At 36.8% G+C, this 13339-nt stretch overlaps 1 protein-coding gene across 1 annotated transcript in view; it reads left to right on the forward strand.

Annotated features, from left to right (window-relative positions):
• The window catches only part of EYS (eyes shut homolog), a 704807-nt gene that overhangs the window by 501830 nt on the left and 189638 nt on the right, over window positions 1-13339 (forward strand). The gene's annotated exons all lie outside the window — the stretch shown is intronic.

The raw sequence follows: 13339 nt of genomic DNA on the forward strand, positions 1-13339 counted from the left end.
AAAATTGCTCAAACATTGCAGATGTAGTTGAAAAGCCTGAAAAAAGGCAATATTAGTAACTTTTTGAAAGTAATTTTGTACAAAGCTTCATATCTGAATTACTTTAAGCAGGCCAAACCGCAAAGGGAGAGCGATGTCCTGAAGAGTTACTTTTAGTTAATTAGACAAGCAACTCAATGTAAGCTTCTGGATCAAAATGATAAATGTGATTTCTGTGTGTGTGAGCAAGAAAGGAGGAAAACAATTTCCTCTCTGTGTACACTATTGATTGTGATATTGGTTGTACCGTATTTCATTGTGTCCTGATGTACAATGCAGCAGAACCCAGAAACCATAAAAGATGAAAGATATAATTCAAAAACCCTCAAAGAAATTGGTGATTTTTTTTATAAAAAGGGATGCGTAAAGATATTTGAGTAAATCAGTGTGTTTTTGCTGAAGGATGACTGCGGGGATTATTGTGTATACAAAGGCATCACCCTTCTTTAATGAAGAGAAGCACAGGATGCAGAGTAGGTTTCTTTGGCTCTGCAGAGACCAGCTAGTTAGAACCAATGGCTGAAATTTGTAACTGAAGGTCTGAATTGATAATAACCCCCCAGAATAGCTGTGGGTATAAATGATGATAATTGGTGCAAACTACCAATTGAAGTGGTGGCTTCTTCCTGTTGCTTTGTTACGATTACACTTCATGTCTTTCTAGAAAGGGTTCTCTAAGCAGCCATACGTTAGTACAGTTGTAAGTGCAGGAAGTGCTAAGACGTGAGAAGAACAGAAGAGATTGAACTCTAATGTAATCTGCATTAAAAAGAAAAAGAGTGATTATGTGCAGAAAGGAATTAAAGAATAAATAAGCAGTAACGAATAAATGTAAAACACATAATGAGACATGTCTGCATATCTGATGTGTGTTGCTGAATCATAAATTGTCTTACATCCTTATTATCAAGAAATCTCTGCATCTTAGATGCCCTCACTCCTAGGTTCTATAATATAAAATATTAAATAAATGGAATTAATATGTAATTATTTCTTTACAAATATAATTATTTCTTGTTGCAATAAGTTCCTACCTAAGTGACTTGGTGAATCAGGTAGTATATGTATTGGCTGATTAATATATATATGAGGAAGCTATTATCTACAGTGAATAAATAGGCTTCTCTGGAGAGATACTAAGCAAAATTTTATTTTCTGTGCAGGACAGGGATTGTTTGTTTAAGGCTGTAATATTAAGTAATGCAAGACTAGAAAGATATATCATCCTTCAAAGGACCTTGGTTGTAAAGTTAAGAAAACATTCTTATCTCCACAACCACTGGATTGCAGCAGAAAAACAAATATATTAACCAGTAAAAGAAACATGAATTTCCCTCCAAAACTCATATAAATATTTTACAATTGCCTAATTTCTCAAGACCTAAATTAATTATAAATAGTTTATGTGTTTTTTTCTGAATCTGTAACCTGCAGGACTGTTTAATCATGTCCTGACTCCTGCTCTGCAGTACGGTAGATAAGCAGTGCATCAGTGCCCCCTGCAGCCATAAAGCACTGACATAACAGCTAAAAACCCCCAACGCTATTGATCGCTCTGCAAATAACTATTCAGAAAAAGAACAGCTTTAAATCCTTTTGTATCCTTTCCTTTTTTCTCCTTCCTTCTTTAAAAGTGAAATTGCAGCTCTTGGCTAAGGAAGAAATTCTTCAGAAATGTAGCCTAAAACTCAAGACAGACCTTGATATATTTGTGAGAAGTAAAAGTCCTTTTTTTTTACATTCAAATACACTGGCATATGAAAAGCAGAAATCAGAAGCATAAGAAATTGAGAGTATATGTGTAAACTTTAAAATGAATATTTATAAATAAGAAATTCTGACTCTCAGAAGGCCAAGTTCTGTAATGTGTAGAATGTAGAGAGAATAGAGAAATGCTGCTTCATCTGTGATAAACTGTAGGTGTTTTTACATTTTCATGTATATTTTTGAAAATTTGCTCAAAATTAATATTTAATATAAAGATAAGTTTGGGATTTGTTTCTTCTCGTTCAGCTCCTACCCACATACTTCTAAAGTCATTGGCAAATTTCTAGACACAGTATTAGTTATGGGTATACAGATTTCTTTTGAAACTCTGAAGTTTCAATAAAGCAATTGTTGGCAATAGCAGGAATCTAAGGTAATTTATCTATGTATGGGGAGAAGGAAGGTTTTCAGCCCATAAAATCAAGAGCTGTTAAAATTGCCAACAGTGCCAAAAACAAAACATGAACATAAAGAAAATCAATTTTAAAAAAATACCTGTCTCTAAGCAGTGCATTAATTTTTTGAGATATAGGTTCTTCTGACCAGTTTTCTGAAGACAGATTTCTCCATTTTCCCTCTCTGGACCCATGCTAAAATTAAGGGGTAGATAGGAGATGATGCTGCACTGCTAGAACCCATACAAGGTCCTACTTGACAAAAAAAAAAAAAAGTGACTTGGCATTCCTTTACTGCCAAAAAAATCCTTATTTAAATAGCAAGATATAATGTGAAATTTTTACATCTGTAAGGATGAAGGCTGGAAGCCAAATTACATTAGTCAATTGAAAATGCATTAATTTCTTAGAACTAACTGTCTAACATAGTTCACTGATGTTATAAAATTGAGTTAGTATGGTATGGAAATGATAGGAAATGATTAAATCTCTTCTGAGCACTATAAACACAAGTGTGACATCAGTAACTGGCTTCCAGAATTTATCAATTAAAAAATCCATTCCATAAACCAGAAGATATAAAGTATTCTTGACTGACATAAAGTATATGAAAAAAATTTGGCAGCATTCAAAACTCTTTTAAGTGGTGAGATAGTTCTGGTTGCAAGTGAGATTAGTTTTATTTACAATAAATAATTTTTCCCCTCAGAATAACTTTCTTATACAAACAGACTAAGGTAAATTCTCTAATTTGGGAATATGGCCCTGCAACCATTGACAGATTTTTATCAAGTTGGATTAATTGAATAAAATTACTATTTTTTACATTAAAAGGTATATTTGTACCTCCTAAGGCCTCCTAAGCCAATTGCAGATGGCTGAGCACAATCTACTGGCCTTGGTGCGTTTTTTTTTCAAAATTTAAATGTACAGCTTAGACATTTTAAGTCTTGATTACTGAATGAGTTGTCTAAATTTTTCACAAGGAAAGCAAGTTGTTTTTTTTTAATTAAGAAAGTAAGCAAAACATACATCTTACATCTTTTGACGGCTTGGTTGCATTCATAAGGTTGTTTTGTTGATACAATGATGAGAATTTGGCTGATATTATTAAATCTGACCTGCTTTGATAGAATGACCCTCTTAAATGACTAATACCAATGCTTTAAATATAGCTGCCCTTCATGATTTAAAGTTACTCAAGAAAGAATGGCTGAAGAATATAGCTCAGTTTGAAGGTGAAAATGAGACGTGTTCTCTGCCATTGAGAAAAATTTCCCAGATTTTCCTCAGGTTTCTTTTTTACTCTTGTTTTGATACTTGTTTTGGGACTTGTTTTGTAGTTGGAAAGAACAATTAGTTTTACAAGTGGTGTTGCCTATTGCCAGGTCATAGCCAGGTACCCAACCCATCAATGACATAGTAGTTGGGTTCAGGTAGTGCTTAAGATAAACAAAAGCTGTTAGGATCAATGGATGCAAAATATCTAAAATTTCCAATATTACTCTGAAACAGCATGATTGCCTGATGATTTCAATATAACATAGTTTTAGTTCATTATGTTTTCTACCTCACTGTGATCTTGCCCTCTTACATCTTTGGGTTGATAAGAAGATGGAAGGGCGTGAATAATCCATTTATAAAATTTTTCTGTCAAATAATCCACATCAATGTAACTCAACTCCTTAACTATTCCTTAGTTATTCATCATCTTAATCAAAAGTGAATAGTTTAATGCAGAGCAGTGGCATGTTCTGCTGCCCTTGATCTTATTTCCTGTGCAGTTTTGAATATTGCTCACATACTGGAGGAAAAGACAGAAATTTGCTGACAAGGCATCTGGAGCTTCCTTATTTCTTGTCTGTGGACTGTTATTTTTCTTCCTGTCCTTCACACTAAAAATGAAACTTCTCAGTCTTGATAATGTTGCCTGTTACTATCACTCCATGTTTTAACATTTTCCTAGGTTAGAGTTACATTCTGTTATACATGTAAAATAACAGCAGTCCCTTCATTGCAAACTTAAGCTGCTTAAAATGTTAGAAAGATTACTTTAGGTTATAAAAAGGTAAGGTAAGCTCCATTCTCTGCTGTAAAGGCATATGATTTTTAGGAAATGCTTTTAGGAAGGGTTTTCCATATGAAAAAGTGGTTTGGGATGTTTTTCAGCTGTATAATCAAAACACAAATGATTTTAAGTGTCACACAGTGAGCAGAAGTAGGAAATTTTCCTCACTCATCACAGTTGTTTTATTTAGTACCATTTCTGTGGATGGAGAAAGTTGTTTACTCTTTTTAGAATGTGATGAGCTGGAGATACCTCTCTGCATATAGATTATCTATGGGGAGAACCACGGTGGTCATCTCAGTCAAGTTTCAAATCTCTTAGGCAGATAATATTTGACAAAGTGAATTCTGTCCTAGAGTTTTATTTGCAGATGAAATTTCTTCAACTATTTAGGAGGAAAAAGACTATATTGGTTGGCATTTTGATGCCTTGGAGAATTAGGAATCCAAAAGAGATTGAACATGAGGTCATAAGTATCAAACTTAATTACTTTGTTATTGATGGTTTTTCTTGGTGCTCTCAACATGTTTGTGAGAGTATTTGTTCACTCTCACATAAAGTTAGTGTTTATTGCAAAAACACATTTGGGGTAAAATTTAAATAGTTTTCCAATTTCATGAAAGATAAATATTACTTATATTAGCATTTAACAGTCTTCCTTTAGGAAAATCCCACTAGTAAGAACATAACATTGTTTAGTGTACCCTTACAGTCATTTCAAGAAGGGGATGTCATCTACCAGCATTGCATCTTACACTGGGACATGCTAAAATATGATAGTGCTGTAGGGAAAAAAAAAATTAAATTGTAAACAATAGCAGCCAGCAGATAAAAGGACACTTATATGAATATCCAAAATTGAACTTTTTAATTCTTAAACAGACACCTCCTACTTCAATCAATACAAGTGGTTGTACACTTTGACAATGTCTGGACCAAACAATAGTAACAGACCCTGAAGCCTGCAGTTAATAAAGTGACTTGAGATAAAAGCATCATTTAAGAGACTGATCTCACACTGTATTTCTGCACAGAGAGACTACTGGTGGTTGGAGACCATCTGGGACAGCCATGAAATGGTAGAATTTTAAATTCCCAGTGATGTAAGGTAGGACATCAACTAAACCTCTACCTTGAACTCACAGAGGGTGGACTTTGGGCGCCTCTTCAGTACCCTATTTCAGAAAGTCCCTTAGAAAACAGTATTTAATAACAAAGTGGTCCTCTTTAATAAGAAAGAGGAGATTACCATTATGTGATGAGCCAGTGGGGAAGAAGGGTGGCCTGGCTGAACAGGAAGCTTTCACAGGAGCTTAGAACAAAAAGAGAGTTTAAGACGTTTGGAAGAAGGGGCAGGAAGATCACGAAGAGTACAAGGATATCATTAGGTCGTGTAGAGAGAAAATTAGAGAGGCAAAAGCTCCGCTAGAATTCAATCTGGCCACTGCTGTGAAAGGTAATAAAAAGTGTTTTCATAAATACATTAACAGCAAAAGGAAAAAAAAAGTCTCCATTTCCTTGGAAGGGAACACTGTCACCTAGAAAGAGGAAAAGTCTGAGGTACTTAACTCCTTCTTTACCTCAGTCTTTAATAGAAAGACCAGTTATCCTCAGGGCAACCAGCTGCCTGATCTGGTAGGGGCAGAACAGACCCCCTGCAATCCAGGAGAAAGTAATTAGTGACCTGCTGAGCCACTTAGACACTCTGAAGTCTGATGGGCCGGATGGGATTCGCCCAAGGGCATGAGAGTGGTGACAGAAGAGCTCACCAGCCACTCTCATCATTTATCATCGGTTTTGGCTAAAAGTTGAGGTCCCAGATGACTTGAGGCTGGCCAGGAAAGAAGGTAAACCTCCTGGCTGGAAGAAAGGTCCTGGAAGTGGGGGAGGATACGGAAGATAAGAGAGATGCCTGGAGATGAATACCAGGGGATGCACAGGGACTGTGGCTGGCAGCAGTCAAGACCAATTACTACAGACAGCAGCTCAATGTGAATCAACATGACTTTCCACTCAAGCTTCTCAAACCACCAGCAACCTCCCTGCTACAAGTGGAAGTGGAAACCCAGTGAACAAAGCAGGGCATGGGGGAGCTGAGGGCATGGGGGAGTGCATGAGAAACAACTAGGGTAACAGCTCTATTCTCATCAGTTCTTAAATAAACCCTTATATCCAGTTTAACTATGGGCTGTTGTTTACTCTCTCACCTGTCATGCATTTTATTGATTGTAAAATCATTTCTTCCTCACAGAAAAAAATTACATGAAGTCTATTATTTTAGTTCCTTATTTTGTAAATTAGCTTGTAAAATTCTATTGAGGATGTTTCAAGTACTGTTTTTTTTCATTCTCTCATTTAATATTACAGAGATTTTTTGACCTGTCATATTTACAACATTCTTTCTTATGCATTCAATGAGAATGCAGTAATATTTTAATTAAATGCCAAATTACTGATGAATAAATGATGTTTGTGTTTATGCATGTCAGCCATTCTCCAGCATTAAGATATAATTAGAAATTAAGTCTGGAAGAAAGACTAAATGATACATAACAGTACTCTGCATTTTTAACTCTTTCTGTACTAATAATCTCTACATATAGTTCTCCTCTTGCTTTCAGGACAACTTCTATGTTAATTTTTAGAGTGTGTGAAACAGAATGCTTTTTTAAATTCCTATTTCTTTCCAGTAACAGAGTCCTTGAATAGAAAAATGCTTTCTACACAGGAATCTTAATTAACATTTATAAAATGTCATGGTTTAACCTCAGCCAGGAACTAACCCCCACTCAGCCACTTGCTCAGCACTCTCTGGTGGGAATGGGGAGAAAATCAAACGGTATAAGTAAGAAAACTTGTGGAGATAAAGGCAGTTCAATAGGTAAAGCTAAGCCATGGACAAGCAAAGCAAAACCAGGAATTCAGTCATCACTTTCCACAGGCAGGTGGAGGCTCAGCCATCTCCAGGAAAGCACTGCTCCATCATTTGAAACATTGACTTGGGAAGACAAATGCCACCACCCCAAATGTTCCTTCTTCTTCAGCCAGCTTTATATGCTGGTTGTGACCCAGCACAATCAGCTGATTATGACGGGGTGTCCCTTTGGGCTGTTGGGATCAGGCTGTGTGCCCTTTCATCTCCTTGTGCCCTCCCAGCCTGCTCACTGGTGCCGTGGGGTGAGGAGAAGGAAAGGCCCTGACTGTGCAAACACTGTGTGGCAGCAACTGAAACATCTCTGTATTACCAACACTGTTCTCAGTAGGGTCCAAAGCACAGACCCACAGTTGCTACTGTGACTCTATCCCAGTGGAAACCACAAATGTAAATCTTCCTACTCTTATTAAGCGGGTAAGAACTATTTTCAGCACATGGGGAAGCTAATCCTAAAAGAAATAAGGCAGTTCATGTGTAAAAATAATTTAAAGGCCTAAACTATTCTTATGTGAGACCTCTAAAAGCAAACCATGTACTCTCAAAACTGCACTTTATCTCTAATGCAATCAGGGTACATTGATTTTCCAGCCTGCCATTCATTTCTGGAAGCATCCTGATTGTGTTAAGAGTCCTCCTCACACTTGTTAGGATCTGAGAATGCCTCTATTTTACAGGAGTGTCTCAGAGAGAACAATATCTCCTAAATATTCCCAGAAGAAGTTGAGATGAGACTGTAAAAGAGAGATCCACTATTGATACATCCCTTCTTTCTGTTTTTATTCCTCAGATCAGTGATAAGAGCACTCTTCTGGTTTATCAGATTCTTGACTTCAGTTCTGTCCTTAGCTTGGTGGCATTATAAACACCTTCCAGAAGTGCTGTAAGAACTCCCCAAAGCAGTCTGTTTGTCTGTTCTGTCCTGCATGAAGTAAGCATTGACTGGGTTGAACAGATAAAGGACAAGTGTTCACATATGGTTCCCCATCCCTTGGGCTAGAATATTTACCTGAGTACAGATTTGTATTTTTCCACTGTGTTAATTGTTTTTTAAGCATATGTGTTGAAGCATTTAAGGATTTTTTCTTGTCAATGCAGGGTATTACCCATCTGGAGAATATTCACTGTGGGCAAAGACCAAAGTTTGGCTACTATAGCCCCAAAAATTACAATGCAGAAGTCTTGTCTGAATGAATTATTGCTTAGGAAATCAATTACATATTCAGGATCTAGAAGTGCTCCTCCTTAATCCCTCACAGACACATTGTGCAATAATATTGTATAGGCAGATCATGCATTTTGGAGTCTAAATTATAGGTGGCATCAATGAGGTGATGAACTGCTTGAACTTAGATAGAATCTTTGGTAAACAGAAGTGGCTCCATTCTGGAATTGTGATTTTTGGAATAGTTGTCATAGCATCTCAGATACAGGAACTCAATTTAACCAGTACAATTTAGTCAGCCATTTAGGACTGGAACAGAATGCTTATATTCTAATTTTACAGAGCCTTTCAGAAGGAAAAGTACAGTGTCATATTAAAAAACAAAATTACATTTTTCATCTGCTGAAAGAATCTTCAAAGAGAGAATGGACATATTTATTTCCTTTCAAAACCACCAGTTCTAAGAAACAAAAGTAGTTGCAGAAATCAACAAAAAGATGCTGTGCTTAGGCCTCTGAAGTGCTCTTTTTCTAAATAGCAGCTAAGATGAAACTGGTAAGAGGTTTTCCAACTGTGATTATTGACTAAATGTAAAAGAGAAAGCTGAAGTTCACACAAATTTGAGATTTGTTTTAACTTCAGAAAGAGTAAGATTTACACACTGGTCCACTCAGTGCTCAGTAGTTTGACTTCTTTCCTTTTTTTTTTTTTTTTGAGTTAATGTTTGGATCATTGGCACATGTAATCTTTTAAGCTTAAGTAAAGATCAGTGTGAAGAACTGAAAGATTTAATGCTCCCTTATTTCTTCAAGCAAGCCAAGTAAAAACATGACTGAATTTGATACAGAAATTCAGTTCTTCCGTTTTAGCAAAACCATTGTTTTAACAATTGTCCTAAACTTGTGGACTAAGGGTGTTTTTCAAGTATCATCTAAGGAACACTCACTTCAATGTCTAGTTTAGAAAGGTTTTTTCTATTAAAATTTCAACATATTGTTGCTCCAATAACTTATTTATCCATTGCAAAGTTCATGGAATCTATATACTTTGGGGGAAAAAACAGGAATATGGTTCAGTACATGTATTTTCTTTTCCTCTTTCTGCTTTCATCTGTCTGTAACTGACATTGCTTCCCATATCTAGCCCCATTATGTATCCTGGAGTTTAAATTTTTCCTTCATATTTGTAAACAGCTTTCATCAGCTTCATTATATCTGTTAATTTCACTCTCACATCCTTGACTGCATTGTATATTGAATATATTTTTTGCATTGCTAAGAGTTTGCACCCTTAAATGAGATTCTGTGTGTGCAAAACCACTTGCAAATAATGATGTTATTCCAGTTGTGAATTTTTAATGGAAAGCTGCAACTACAGTATCACTGAGTTCTGCTACCAAATGTTGTGGCTTGTAGGAGGAGGAAGCTGGGCTCACAGTCTGGAACATACACTGAAAATTTAATTTTTTAAGAGATATGCCTGAGCATATATCATCTCTATTCAGAAAACTGACCCCCAGCACTTCCAACTAAAACAAAAATTGTCATGAGTGAGGAAATCAGATTCACATATGAACTGCAGAATATAAACAATCCATATCTGGTAAGCTCTTGAATTGTTTTCCCAATTACTGTGTTGAGTGATGTAAATGGTGTCTCCAGGAGGGTAAGTGCACAGATACACTGCTCTGTGGATTCATTGAAATCAGTGAGACGCCATTTAAAGTACTCTGCTTGACATGGTTGTGAACAGTGAAATAAACAGCCTGTAAAAGGCTTTATTAATTCCTGCCAAATTATATTCGAGGTACTAGGTATTTATTCCTGTTTAAACCAACATGTCCATGAAGTGCAGTTGTTTTCAGTTTCATAAACTTTGAAATTATGCCATGCATGTTAATGCCCTTGAAAAATCCTTCTTTTGGCTCCAAATTCTAAAATGTTCACTTAAAATAATATTCTGTCACAACCTAAGAAAAATGGATGATGTACACTGAAGAAAACTGCAAATAAAAGCAGTTGCTTCCCAGCACCAACTACTTTATTGACAAGATAAAAATACAAACTGCCTTATCCCACTCATATCAGATAAGGCTAAATCCATTACTCCAGTAATAAAATGTTAAGTGCATAAGTACCAGAAGATATAGGCTGTGGAGATGTTATCATATCATGGGGACTCCCGTGTCATTGCTTGTCTCATCAACCTGCTTCATGGGAAATGTCAGAGTGCTTCTGTAGACACATCTGCCATAGGCCAGATAATGAATTGCTTGGGGGAAAAGTGTGCTCCCTTTGCAGGTCTCAGTTTGAAGTCCATCATATAAAAAGATCACCCTGGGAAAAAAAGAAAAAAAGCTCTCTTAAATTTAGGTGGAATTTCTTGCATTTCAGTTTGTGTCCATTGCTGTGTGTCTTGGCCACCAGCAAGAGGCATATGCTTACATTCTTTCCCCTTGTCTTTTCCCTCAGGTATTTTTACAAATTACCAGAATCCCCAGAGCCTTCCTTTCTTCAGGCTGAGCAACTCTCCTGGCCCTGGTGCAGGGGCTAAACTGGCAGCACACAGCTCAGCCCTGTCGCGGCTGAGCCCCTCTCTGCCGGGTCAGCACAGAGCAGGGCATCCCAGAGGTTGTGTTCGCTTTTTGAGCTGCAGTGCCTCTGACTTCACACACTGATAGTTTCAGGCTCTTACTGGAGAGAGGAGTGTATGGGAGAGGGAAGCACAGCTGGTCTGGGTATGTGTGCTTTTAGTTTAATAACATAATGTTGAACATGACCTCTAAGTACTATATTCCCGCCATTCAGTTCATCATACATCTCATGAATGGCAAACAATGTAATATAAAATAAACAAGACTTTAAATCGCACTATTGTCTTTGTTTAGACAAGCATTTCAAGTTTACATGCACTCAGCTATGAAGCACAAGCTTGCAGGCCTTTAAAACTCAGCATTCTGAGGTCATTGTAAGATTAAAAACAATGTGTTGATGCTTGCAGCAAGTTAGAAGATCTTTGTGTGCATTATTGACCTGAGAGGCAGTGACAGGCTGGGAAATTGAAAAAGAATAAAAACAAATATAAAATTGTAGCCTTGTTGCAGAGTAACAGTGAATCAAGTTTTGCTTGATATATTTTTGTTACACTTTGTCAAAACTTTCAACACCTCAATTACTATTTTACTTTAAATGCTTCCCAGCTCTTTCTTCAAATAGTTTTAGTTAAAATTCATTGAGCCGAGGCCATTGCATATTCCCAGCAGAGCCTGAACGGCTTGTGAGCGCAGCTGCAGGTGTTTGCCCCACTGAGCAGCCCCAGCAAAGCCTTCCCTGCCTCTGTGGCGAGGCAGGGAGCTGCGGGGAGCCTGGAAGCAGTGCTGGCACCAACACGGTCAGGCACCATCTAGAAGCAAAACATCCAGAACAACACTGCAAAGGCTGACATACTGTGAAAAATTAGCAAATGAACCGGGGAGAAATCAGCCTACCAAGTAGCTTTCCTTTCTCCTCTGCAGATTAGAATGTCAACCAAAACATGAAGCAAGGCTGCATTACTTGCGATCATAAAATTTCATTTAAAGCGCACTGCTGTGATTCTGTTTTAGAGAAAAACAGTAGCTTCCCATCAGAAAGGGGATGTGAGACTTCCACAGCTGGAAATCAGTGCTTTCAGCAGAGACAAGAATGCACCTGCCAGTCAGACAGCTCTCCCTCTTGTTCAGCATTTTACCTCTGACAGTAGCTGGGACCAGGTTCAGAGGAGTAAATTTGCAGTGGTCAAATAGGATTATCTGTCATTAGAAAAATGGTCTCTCTAATAGCTAGTAGTAAGAGCTTCATTTATACTGTGTTAATTCCCCAGGTTTTATGTAGTTTTTGTGGACTACTTTTTTTTCAGCTGTAACAGAAAAATCAACAAATACCAGTAATTGCTCCTAATAAATTCCTCCTGTAAATGTCTACATCTTTATGTAAACCTGCTATTAGTTCAGAGTTTCTACAACATTTAGGTTATGCTTGGGGAAAAAATCAAGATTTTTGGTTTATTTACTTTTAATCAGAGATTGTAATCCCAGCAGGTGACTAAGCATTTTTAATTTGCTGTGTTAGCAAATAGAAGATTTACTGTGCTTGCTGATAGAAGATAAGACCTGTTAATGCACCCTTAATGCTGCTCTGAATGGAATAGCCTACATGAAGCTCAACAGAGTTATTTCCCTTAGGAGAAAAGTATTGTTATAAATCCAGCAATTATGTTGTTTTCATTGTATTTGTACAAATGGAAATGTTATTATTCAATTCATCTAAATGGAAATAAACAGCAAGTCAATTAATTTCTAAAAGTTTCAAGCCTTTTATTAGCAAGTGCTCTGCCTCAAAAATATTTTAAGGATTTATTTTTAGCCACCTTGATGACTGCCATATTTTTGGATGCTTTTCTCTCATATAAAGTAGATAGCTGCCTTGAAATCCTCATTGCTTAGCACCACAGTGTGTGTATTTTGGCTATTTTGGTTTTGGATGCATCCCTGCTTCAGTATCCCATTCTAATGTTTTCCTTACTATTATGGCTCTGCACATCTTCTCTTTACTGTCACATAAGCCCTGCATGCCTTTTGTTCATTCCCAGGCTCCAGTCCTTTCTCAGTTACAGTGCCTTTCTTTGGGTCCCCTTAGATATTTACTTTGCCCTGAGTTATTTATCTCCTTCCTCTGTCCACCTCCTTTTCTTTCCTAGCTGCCTGTGGGCATGTATCCTTTTATTTTGCTGTATTTATAATTTAGAGAAGCAGATTTTTAATAGTGACATTACCAGACAACTTACTTACCTGGGATGTGTTATGTTGGGCAGAGTTTTTTTCAGAATATTATGAAGTTTGTTGGTGCTTTCTAAAATATGTCTTCAAAAAAGTAAATTATTAAAATCAGTTTTCATGTAAATGGGATATGTAAAAAATTTGGAAACTAGACTTA

This window comes from Ammospiza caudacuta, chromosome 3 (genome assembly GCF_027887145.1).
Source record: "Ammospiza caudacuta isolate bAmmCau1 chromosome 3, bAmmCau1.pri, whole genome shotgun sequence".
Taxonomy (NCBI): domain Eukaryota; kingdom Metazoa; phylum Chordata; class Aves; order Passeriformes; family Passerellidae; genus Ammospiza; species Ammospiza caudacuta.